We start from the raw sequence: 12643 nt of genomic DNA on the forward strand, positions 1-12643 counted from the left end.
GTCTACAATAGATCAGCCAGACCCAGGACCTTTAACCCAGGCGACAGAGTGTTAGTTCTTGTGCCCACCGTAGAGAGTAAGTTCTTGGCGAAATGGCAAGGTCTATATGAGGTCATGGAGAAAGTAGGGGAGGTTAACTACAAGGTATATCAGCCGGGGAGGAGGAAACCTGAACAGATATACCATGTGAACCTCCTAAAGCCATGGAGGGAAAGAGAGTCCCTGATAGCCGTGGGAGTAGGAAAAACGTCTGTCCCCAAGAAGGTGACACCCGAGGTAGGTGTGCCCGATGCCAAGGTGCCTGAAGTACGGATCTCGGAGTCCCTCTCCAGGGCCCAGATTCAGGAAGCGAAGAAGTTTGTTCTCCGAAACGTTGATGTGTTCTCTAAGTTACCGGGTCGTACTTCAGTCATCAAGCATGACATCATAACTGAACCCCACATCCGGGTACACCAAAAACCCTACCGGGTCCCTGAAGCGCGCCGGCAAGCCATAACCGAAGAAGTCAGGCAAATGTTAGACCTGGGGGTTATCGAGGAGTCTAAAAGTGACTGGTCGAGTCCTATTGTGTTGATTCCCAAGCCTGATGGTTCCCTACGGTTCTGCAATGACTTTAGGAAGTTGAACGAGGTATCCAAATTTGATTCTTACCCTATGCCTAGAGTTGGCAAGTTGTTAGAACAACTTGGACAGGCTAGGTTCTTCTCCACCCTTGACCTGACGAAAGGGTATTGGCAGGTACCCCTTACTGACAGGGCTAGAGAGAAGACCGCTTTTGTTACTCCTGATGGGCTATTTCAGTATGTGGTACTCCCCTTTGGGCTACATGGGGCTCCCGCCACATTCCAGAGGTTAATGGATCTCGTGCTAAAACCTCACCGGAGATATGCCTCGGCCTACCTGGATGACATCATAGTCTATAGTAATGATTGGGAGAGTCATCTAGCCAAGGTACAAGCAGTGGTAGACTCCCTGAGGGCAGCAGGGTTGACAGCGAACCCCCAAAAATGTGCGCTTGGTCTGGAAGAAGCCCGTTACCTGGGGTACCTTATTGGGCGAGGTGTCATCAAACCCCAAGTAAATAAAGTGGAGGCGATACAGCAGTGGCCACGACCTGTGAGCAAGAAGCAAGTGATGGCTTTCCTAGGCATAGTGGGCTATTATCGCCGATTTATTCCCGATTTAGCGACAATAGCGGCACCCCTGACAGACCTGACCAAGGGTAGCGGGTCGGTAATGGTAAAGTGGTGTGAAGAGGCTGAGGGGGTGTTTCAGCGACTTAAGGGTGAAGACACACATGGCGTTTTTGGGCCGTTTTTACTAAGTGCGTTTTCAGATCGTTAAAAACGCATGCATTAAAAAACGCATCCGTTTTTTAAAAACGCATGCGTTTTTTGAAAACGCATGCGTTTTTGTCCGTTTTTCATTGCGAAATTTCGGAAAACCGGACAAAAACGAATGCGTTTTCAAAAAACGCATGCGTTTTTAAAAAACGCATGCGTTTTTTAGCGATCTGAAAACGCACTTAGTAAAAACGGCCCAAAAACGCCATGTGTGTCTTCACCCTAAGACTGTTTTGTGCGAGGGACCGGTACTGATCACCCCTAACTTCACCCAGACCTTTATTGTGCAGACTGATGCTTCTGACGTGGGCTTAGGGGCTGTCCTGTCCCAAGTAGTGGAGGGTGAGGAACATCCCGTGACATACCTGAGCCGCAAGCTCACACCTCCTGAGAAGAACTATAGTATAGTTGAGAGGGAGTGCTTGGCGATTAAATGGGCTCTGGAATCCCTGCGGTATTACTTGGTAGGGCGACAGTTTACACTAGTGACCGATCACTCTCCCCTCACCTGGATGAGTCAGGCCAAAGAGAGGAACGCCAGGGTCACAAGGTGGTTCCTTATGTTACAGAATTTCAAATTCACGGTGGAACATCGAGCAGGAAAGCTGCATGGGAATGCCGATGCCCTGTCTCGTACCCACTGTCTGATGGCCAAAAGTGTTCGCCCCCACAGGGTCAAACAGAGGGGGAGGGTATGTGAGACATTGAAGGGGTTAACTGTGGATGGGTGGTATGTTTCCCCTAGGTTTTCCTATTATGCAAGGCCTTAGTGCTGAGGTTGTGTTGTCCAGCACCTTGGACACAGGTGGTGGGAGCAGCCTAATCAGTCTGCATGAAGTGGCTGAGCAGAGCTGAGAGTGTATTCTCTCTGAAAGGAGGCTGGAGAGCACACAGCCCTGGCCTCTGTGCCTGGAGCAGCGACTTATTTTATGTACTAGTGGTGAGTTAGAGAAACTCTATTTAGTTAGCACCCTGACGGGTAGGATTTTGTTTGTTTAAATGCCTGAATGTAAAGGCTGTTTTATTTTGCTGCTGCAATAAACGTAGGCGAGACCTGTTTTGGACTGTACTTTGGTGTCACTGTCTTGAACTGCATCCCAACACCCCTCTACCACGGTCTCTACTGGGCCAAATCTCCCACAATATGCAAAATGTATCATTTTGTTTTCTGTACTGACTTGATAACTTGTTCCATTGTGTTTGGGAATAAATGTCCTGCAACATTCAGTTGATAAATTTTATGTACTAGAAGCCAATGAATTCCAGAAAAAGTTTACAGAAATACCTTAAAAAAGAAGACTCACTCCCCAGAATCTTATCTACGGCCTGAGTTGTAAGCACATGGAACAAGTGAAGTTGTGGGACCTCTATGTCATGGTCGTGCCTGATAGTAATAACAGGGTTAAAACTATGCTATATAAAGTTTCTTGTATCTTGGCATCTAATCTGAGCTGTGTGTGTTTGGCTTGTGTTTATTGCTATGTTATTTATAGGTTGCAACCTCTTAAATGGAATTGTACTCTCTAGATGTAGAGACTGGTGACACTGCTGATTAATAGGACCCTATTTGCAGGCTACAGAAATAAGACGAAACCATAAGGCCCAATAGTAAAATGCAAAGGGTCTCTTTCCCACTTCACACAGTGATGTCACGATACAGGAAATATACACACTATAATGTCACAGTACAGAGATTATACACACATTGACGTCAAACTACATGACAATACACAGTGATGTCACAATACAGGGAATATAAACACAATGTCACAGTACAGGGTTAATATGCTAAGTTATGTCACAGTACAGGAATGATACACATAGTGATGTCATTACTATTATAATACACACAGTGATGTCACAGTACAGGAATGATACACATAGTGATGTCATTACTATTATAATACACACAGTGATGTCACAGTACAGGAATGATACACATAGTGATGTCATTACTATTATAATACACACAGTGATGTCACAGTACAGGAATGATACACATAGTGATGTCATTACTATTATAATACACACAGTGATGTCACAGTACAGGAATGATACACATAGTGATGTCATTACTATTATAATACACAAAGTGATGTCACAGTACAGGAATGATACACATAGTGATGTCATTACTATTATAATACACACAGTGATGTCACAGTACAGGAATGATACACATAGTGATGTCATTACTATTATAATACACACAGTGATGTCACAGTACAGGAATGATACACATAGTGATGTCATTTTACTATTATACACACAGTGATGTCACAGTACAAGAATAATACACACAGTCAAGTCACAGTATAGAGATAATACTCACAGTATTCACCTCTCTGTTCATTATATCAGTTTGTGTTTTAACTGTTTCCTTTTCCAGGATGAGCTATCCTTTTGCACTTAATGAATATATCAAAATACACTTAAAAAACAAAGTAATGTTGTTATTTTATGATTTAATATTTGATTTCCAGGCAGTCCCCGGTTTACGTACAACATAGGTTCTGAAGGTTTTTTCTGAAGTTGAATTTGTATGTCGGAAGTCTATATTTCTATAATTGTAGCTCCAGACAATTTTTTTTTAAATCTCTATGACAATTAAATTTTAAAATGTTGCATTGCCATAAGAACCAGGATTAACAATGAAGCTTAATTACAGATACCATTAATAACTGTTATAGCTGTTTACTAGAGCCTAGGGCTAAAGTACAGTAAGTTACTAATTACCAGAGGTCCGTTTGTAACTAGGGGTCGTCTGTAAGTCAAGTGTTCTTAAGTAGGGGACTGTCTGTATTAATTTTGGACGTGCACTCTGTTCTTATGTTGTTTCTTCTCTACATATGTTCAGAAACAGTTCAGAGATAATAAACACAATGAAATCAAAATACAGGGATAATACACCCAGTGATGTCACTTTATATGGATAATATGCATAGTAACGACACAGTACATGATGTGACAGTGATGTCACAGCAAGGCATATTACACAAAGTAATTTCACAGTACACAAATAATACACACAGTGATGTCACAGCAGGGCAGGGACGAAGGGTAGGTTATGGCCTAATGCGCTACCCTTGCCTCCCATCCTGGGGTGCTGTCCTGGCCCTCAGTAGCCATTAGCCATATTAGCTATCTTTTTGATACACATGTTGCTGTACGTAGCCAGCACTCTATGTAGAGTGAGAAGACGAATGCGACGTGGGACAGACCATGCGATTGCAGGGAGCGCAGGTAGGTAGGTATTATTTTTTAAATTTTTACATGACTATATACTACAGGTGGGGATGGATGGCTACTACAGTATGGCTGCAATGGCGAAGGATCACCGCTCCCCGATGACGTCACGGGGAGCGACGATCCTCGACAAATTGGCGGTGCATGGGCGGCTTTACCGACCGCAGGTGTTACCGGTAAGCCTTTGCTGCAATATGCGTCATCGTCTGCAGTGGTTCAGAGGATCCACTATTACTGATCCTGACAGGAATATGATGGCGCTATATAAACAAGGGTCGTTGTTTCCTCCGGGTCCATACTCCAAAACCATACTGGTAGGCTGATTAGATTGTGAGCCCCATGGGGACAGGGACTGGTCTGGCAAGCACAGTGCAGTGCTGTGGAATCTGTGTGCGCTATATAAATAAAGAATTTTTATATTATTATTATTAATGCTGGAATTGCTGGAATTTAATGAAAGCAAAGTTTCAAGGAGAAAATTATTATTTCAAATGTAAAAAAGCTATTTCAAACCTTGTCAACGTCTGGATTATATTTTCTATATATTTTGAAACTCATTTGAAAAATAAAAGTATGAGTTTTCATGGAAAACACAAAATTGTCTGGGTGACCCCAAACTTTTGAGCGGTAAAACACTACATTACACAGTGTAAACAGTCACATAAAGCGAGGGCCCTGCTCCCAAGAGCTTACAGTCTATGAGGAAGATCTGTAAGCAGTTGTGCTGCATATTGCTTACTTATCAGCTTCTACATCAGCACCAAGGCGACACCAGATGCCCCTTTAGATTCCTTTTAGGGGGTCAGAAACAGGGCCTTATTCCTTAGCGATGTCTAGTGCACATTTGCGTTATATAAGTTATGTTATTGTGTGACTGTAGCAGTGATAAGCACATGGTGTGTGGGCAGGGAGCCATATGCCCGTCTCTGCCTCTGTGTGAGCGGATTGTGTCATTGTTGTACAACTTTCTCATGTGTTGTCATTCCTCCTGTGCTTGCGATCGGTGAGTAGTGACATAATAGCAGGTCCTGATCTGTAGCGGGCAGCAGCCCCGGAGTGACGTGAGGCGGCTCCCCTGCCCCTGGCGCTGTGCCCTTATATAGCAGTCGCCGCCTCCAGTCCCCGCTCAGTGTCAGGAAGACGGGAGGTTCCTGTCTGCGCCGCATTTCAAATCCGGTCCCCGCTGCACCGAGCCCGGAGACTCCAGGTACGTGCAGCCCCCAGAGCCGGGGGTGGGGGGCAGTGCCCTGGCAGGGTGCTCAGCTGGGTGCTGGGGCTGAAGATGGCTATTCTGCTGGGCACTGTAGAGCTGTACTTTTTCTGTGCTACTGAATAGGTAGTGGGTTCATTATGGTAAAAAATACTTTTGACGTCTAGGGTACTGTGTGTACTGTATGGTGTATAATATAGAGCATACTGGGGCAGTATTGGAGGAATGAGGCGCTCTGTGGTTGTAGTGAATGTAGATCTGGTGTGGTACAGTGCTGGTTGTTGTATGGGATGTATAAGAGCTCAGGTGCTGAATACATGTAGTGTATTGTGGACTGTACTACTACTGCCTGGTGTAATATATAGCCTGCATTGTTCTGGTATAAGCAGGGTGTATGGTACCATGGACTGCAGCTGTAGTGCTGAACATAAGTAGGGTGGATCATCGTAGTTAGGATGTACACTGTGTACTTATACAGAGTGGTCGTAGTATAGGAATATATGGTGCATTGGGTGGACTGCAGATTCTGTACAGTTACATGTGTAGTGTATGATGTGGACCTTAGTACTGATATGTATGTAGTATGACTTGTGTATGAGGTATGATGAGAATGTATACGCAGGTTGAATTAGATGTGCTGGGGCTAATGTATAGCAATATGTAGGGTCTATGGGTTGTGCTGTGTCTCTAGAACAGGTATATGTAAGGTGTATTGGGAGTCCTGGGCCTGTAGTACAGGTATTGGAAGGGTGTATGGGTTGTGCTGCGGCTGTAGAACGGGTACATGTAGGGTGTATTGGGAGGCCTGGGCCTGAGCACAGGTATATGTAGTATAATAATAATAATCTTTATTTATATAACACCATCAAATTCCGTAGTGCTTTACAAATCATGTACATATGTAGCGTAGAATCTCCCTCACATCATCAGCCCGTTACCTTCCCTACCTGAGCACTGGGGTTAATATTTAAAGTGTCTTTCCACGTAATTTAACCTCCCAATGGGACTGCCAGCCATAGGAGATACGGGGGAGCTAGTACACTCGGTCTTTGTGACGTTACAGTGAGTTGTAGCCTGGCTGCAGTGGGACCTTGTGGCTTTATGGTGATGTGGAGGAATCCAGCTGTCTGCTCACACCCCTTCTCTCTAAATAGTAAGGGGAGGGGGGTCTGCCACGCTCTGGGCAAAATAGACAGCATTCCTGCATGTCATGTCAGCCGGGAGCTGTACTCCTGTTGTTGTTTATGAGTGTGTAACTCCAGACAGAAGTCACAAAATACCTGTACAATCCAATGTACAGTCACAGTACAGGGAGACATGCAGTGATGAGACAACAGTCACAGTACAGGGAGACGTGCAGGGATGAGACAACAGTCACAGTACAGGGAGACATGCAGGGACGAGACAACAGTCACAGTACAGGGAGACATGCAGTGACGAGACAACAGTCACAGTACAGGGAGACATGCAGGGACGAGACAACAGTCACAGTTCAAGGAGACATGCAGGGACGAGACAACAGTCACAGTACAGGGAGACATGCAGGGATGAGACAACAGTCACAGTACAGGGAGACATGCAGGGACGAGACAACAGTCACAGTACAGGGAGACATGCAGGGACGAGACAACAGTCACAGTACAGGGAGACGTGCAGGGATGAGACAACAGTCACAGTACAGGGAGACATGCAGGGACGAGACAACAGTCACAGTACAGGGAGACATGCAGTGACGAGACAACAGTCACAGTACAGGGAGACATGCAGGGACGAGACAACAGTCACAGTTCAAGGAGACATGCAGGGACGAGACAACAGTCACAGTACAGGGAGACGTGCAGGGATGAGACAACAGTCACAGTACAGGGAGACATGCAGGGACGAGACAACAGTCACAGTTCAAGGAGACATGCAGGGACGAGACAACAGTCACAGTACAGGGAGACGTGCAGGGATGAGACAACAGTCACAGTACAGGGAGACATGCAGGGATGAGACAAGTCACAGTACAGGGAGACATGCAGGGATGAGACAACAGTCACAGTACAGGGAGACATGCAGGGACGAGACAACAGTCACAGTACAGGGAGACATGCAGGGATGAGACAACAGTCACAGTACAGGGAGACATGCAGGGACGAGACAACAGTCACAGTACAGGGAGACATGCAGGGACGAGACAACAGTCACAGTACAGGGAGACGTGCAGGGATGAGACAACAGTCACAGTACAGGGAGACATGCAGGGACGAGACAACAGTCACAGTACAGGGAGACATGCAGTGACGAGACAACAGTCACAGTACAGGGAGACATGCAGGGACGAGACAACAGTCACAGTTCAAGGAGACATGCAGGGACGAGACAACAGTCACAGTACAGGGAGACGTGCAGGGATGAGACAACAGTCACAGTACAGGGAGACATGCAGGGACGAGACAACAGTCACAGTACAGGGAGACATGCAGGGACGAGACAACAGTCACAGTACAGGGAGACATGCAGGGATGAGACAACAGTCACAGTACAGGGAGACATGCAGGGATGAGAGAACAGTCACAGTACAGGGAGACGTGCAGGGACAAGACAACAGTCACAGTACAGGGAGACATGCAGGGACGAGACAACAGTCACAGTACAGGGAGACGTGCAGGGATGAGACAACAGTCACAGTACAGGGAGACATGCAGGGATGAGAGAACAGTCACAGTACAGGGAGACGTGCAGGGACAAGACAACAGTCACAGTACAGGGAGACATGCAGGGACGAGACAACAGTCACAGTACAGGGAGACGTGCAGGGATGAGACAACAGTCACAGTACAGGGAGACATGCAGGGACGAGACAACAGTCACAGTACAAGGAGACATGCAGGGACGAGACAACAGTCACAGTACAGGGAGACGTGCAGGGATGAGACAACAGTCACAGTACAGGGAGACGTGCAGGGATGAGACAACAGTCACAGTACAGGGAGACATGCAGGGACGAGACAACAGTCACAGTACAGGGAGACATGCAGGGACGAGACAACAGTCACAGTACAGGGAGACGTGCAGGGATGAGACAACAGTCACAGTACAGGGAGACATGCAGGGACGAGACAACAGTCACAGTACAGGGAGACGTGCAGGGACAAGACAACAGTCACAGTACAGGGAGACATGCAGGGATGAGAGAACAGTCACAGTACAGGGAGACGTGCAGGGACAAGACAACAGTCACAGTACAGGGAGACATGCAGGGACGAGACAACAGTCACAGTACAGGGAGACGTGCAGGGACAAGACAACAGTCACAGTACAGGGAGACATGCAGGGACGAGACAACAGTCACAGTACAGGGAGACATGCAGGGACGAGAGAACAGTCACAGTACAGGGAGACATGCAGGGACGAGACAACAGTCACAGTACAGGGAGACATGCAGGGACGAGACAACAGTCACAGTACAGGAAGACGTGCAGGGATGAGACAACAGTCACAGTACAGGGAGACATGCAGGGACGAGACAACAGTCACAGTACAGGGAGACGTGCAGGGATGAGACAACAGTCACAGTACAGGGAGACATGCAGGGACGAGACAACAGTCACAGTACAGGGAGACATGCAGGGACGAGACAACAGTCACAGTACAGGGAGACATGCAGGGATGAGACAAGTCACAGTACAGGGAGACATGCAGGGATGAGACAACAGTCACAGTACAGGGAGACATGCAGGGATGAGACAAGTCACAGTACAGGGAGACATGCAGGGATGAGACAACAGTCACAGTACAGGGAGACATGCAGGGATGAGACAAGTCACAGTACAGGGAGACATGCAGGGATGAGACAACAGTCACCGTACAGGGAGACATGCAGGGATGAGACAACAGTCACCGTACAGGGAGACATGCAGGGATGAGACAAGTCACAGTACAGGGAGACATGCAGGGATGAGACAACAGTCACAGTACAGGGAGACGTGCAGGGATGAGACAACAGTCACAGTACAGGGAGACATGCAGGGACGAGACAACAGTCACAGTACAGGGAGACATGCAGGGACGAGACAACAGTCACAGTACAGGGAGACATGCAGGGATGAGACAAGTCACAGTACAGGGAGACATGCAGGGATGAGACAACAGTCACAGTACAGGGAGACATGCAGGGATGAGACAAGTCACAGTACAGGGAGACATGCAGGGATGAGACAACAGTCACAGTACAGGGAGACATGCAGGGATGAGACAAGTCACAGTACAGGGAGACATGCAGGGATGAGACAACAGTCACCGTACAGGGAGACATGCAGGGATGAGACAACAGTCACCGTACAGGGAGACATGCAGGGATGAGACAAGTCACAGTACAGGGAGACATGCAGGGATGAGACAACAGTCACAGTACAGGGAGACATGCAGGGACGAGACAACAGTCACAGTACAGGGAGACATGCAGGGATTTGTAGTTCTAATGCTCACTTGTGCTGTAACTAAGCATCATATATATTGCATTGGCATGAGAAAGGTTAGCAGTCACACAAGCCTCCGGGAGATCCTGAAGTATCTATATTAATTATGCATTGATTTTGGTCTTGCACTCACAATCTATTGAGTGTAGATAGGGGTCAGGATTTAATGGATCAGCACTCAGAACTAATTAATTCAGCTCCATTAGATTGCCAAACCCCAGGGGCATGGAAGTCCATTCAATATCTCTACACTGGCCTCCCTCTAAAAATGGTTCATTGGCTGAGATTGTTAGGTGCCTAGGAATAGGTCACAACTAGTAATGGCCATTGTATTGTCATCTTATGTAAGCACCACTACCTACTACCATAGAGGTGATGTACCTGACAGGTGGTGTAATATGGGTATAATGCAATGTCCAGGGTGACATCAGTAGCAGGTGTCCCAGACACAAGGTTGATAGTAAGGGGCCTGTCTTAGAACACGTCTCTTATCAACGTTTTAGTACAGAATTTATTTGGGTCCAACTATGACATACACTTTGGAAGAGTATCTTGTGAAGAGGAGCATCTCCTAGTGAGAGGAGGACTCTACATCTACTAATGAGGGGGGTACTCTACAACTACTAGTAATGGGGTATTCTATATCTTCTAGTAAGAGGGGTACTCTACACCTTCTAGTAAGGGGGCTTCTTCACATATCCTAGTAAGGGGGTTCTCTACATCCCCTTGTAAGGGGGTACTCTACATCTCCTAGTAGCATGGTGGCTTAGTGGCTAGCACTACAGTCTTGCAGCACTGGCGTTTGTATGTTGTCTCTGTGTTTGTATGGGTTTCCTCCTGGTCCTCCGGTTTCCTCCCACACTCCAAAACATACTGGTAGGTTGATTAGATTGTGAGCCCCATTGGGGACAAGGACTGATTTGGCAACCTCTGTGCAGCGCTGCGTAATCTGTGTGCCCTATATAAATAAAGGAATTATTATTAAGGGGGGTACTCTACATGCATTCAGCTTAAATACTCTTATGGTAGGACGTGTGGAGTACCTGCTTTCTTAGTGTCTCTTATATGCCAGGGTTAGGGTTAGTCACTAGGCATTGACACATGTCAGAGTAATATGACATGTTTAATTGTCTCTTTTTCTTTACAGATGGTGTCAGAGACAATAAAAATGCTAGACAGAATAGCCATAATAATGTAATGATTCACAGATTTGGATCATTATTTTTATTTATGCATCGCTACCCCACCCCCTCCGTGGAGAGGATCCTTGTAGAAGGCTTAGATACTCCTTTCATCCTTGTTGCATATTAATTGCTACAGAAACCGAAAACATATGAAATAGAAACAAAGATCTTTTCATTGCTGTCCGCGTCTGACGCCTTGGACTGAACCACTGGATTTCCCTGGGGGTGCAGGGGGACTTACTTGTCAAATTGTTATCACTGGTCTGAATTGTAAACAAGTCAGATATCAGTAAAACTAAAAGAGTCCATTATTTATGCTAATGTGCAATATTTAACCCTTAGGGTTCCAGCTGGTGCCGGGGCAGCTGTAGTATGCAGAAGCCTCTATTGCTGAAGTGTGGCACCCTCTAGGGAGGGATGTGTTTTTGCGTGGATATAATGTGACAGGATGACAAGTCTAATATATACATCCCGTGAAGTCCAGTGATAACAATGAACAGGTTTAGCATAGCACCAAGATTCAAGGGGGAGACATTGTATCGTTGTAATGCATCCTCTGGTCGGTGGCAGTAGGGGACCCTAAATATCTCATGTCATATTTTGCTTTTTACCAGATATTTTAGGGTATTGCCGCACTGACTGTATAGTACAACAAATACTGTGTATTTCTCCTCCATTATCAGCCTGTGGAGCATTCTTCAAAGGATTGAAGTGTAGAAAACTCTCTGCCCCTATGACAACTACTATATGTCACATACCTCCAGTGCTAGGAAGCTCCAGAGCCATCCTCTGGAGTGCTGATCATAGAGTAACTGCTTCATTGTAGTTGGTCACAGACATGGCAAAATTGCACCATACCACCCAGCATGCTATCAGTTTATGCAACAGTCTTCAATGGTAGTGCTTCGTAGTGGTGATACACACAGATGGTAAACTTTACTATATCTGAACCAGAGTTAAGGGTTCATCTTATATGGGAACCTGTCAGGGTGATTGGTAGACTAATCACTGTGTCCCAAATTACCTTGTAGGTTGTCCCTCTGCAGCAGCACCAAAAAAAACCTAAACTTATATACTTACTTTGCCCAGGAGCTCTCTGAGCCTGCGCAGTCACACAATGAAGCCGCTGTCTCACTGCACATGCGCTGTAGGTACTGTGCATGCACTATGAAGGTGCTATGTACTACTCAGGTAGCA

General features: G+C 46.3%; 1 protein-coding gene across 5 annotated transcripts in view; it reads left to right on the forward strand.

Moving 5' to 3' along the window:
• The first annotated feature begins 5585 nt into the window (after positions 1–5585).
• The window catches only part of SYNE3 (spectrin repeat containing nuclear envelope family member 3), a 74144-nt gene continuing 67086 nt past the window's right edge, over positions 5586–12643 (forward strand). For 4 of the 5 annotated variants that reach the window (XM_072116255.1, XM_072116257.1, XM_072116258.1 and 1 more), the window contains exon 1: positions 5586–5796. The gene's annotated coding sequence lies outside the window, so the exon portion shown is untranslated. The remainder of the gene's footprint in view (positions 5797–12643) is intronic. The other variant, XM_072116256.1, reaches the window with a different exon arrangement.

This window comes from Engystomops pustulosus, chromosome 7 (genome assembly GCF_040894005.1).
Source record: "Engystomops pustulosus chromosome 7, aEngPut4.maternal, whole genome shotgun sequence".
Taxonomy (NCBI): domain Eukaryota; kingdom Metazoa; phylum Chordata; class Amphibia; order Anura; family Leptodactylidae; genus Engystomops; species Engystomops pustulosus.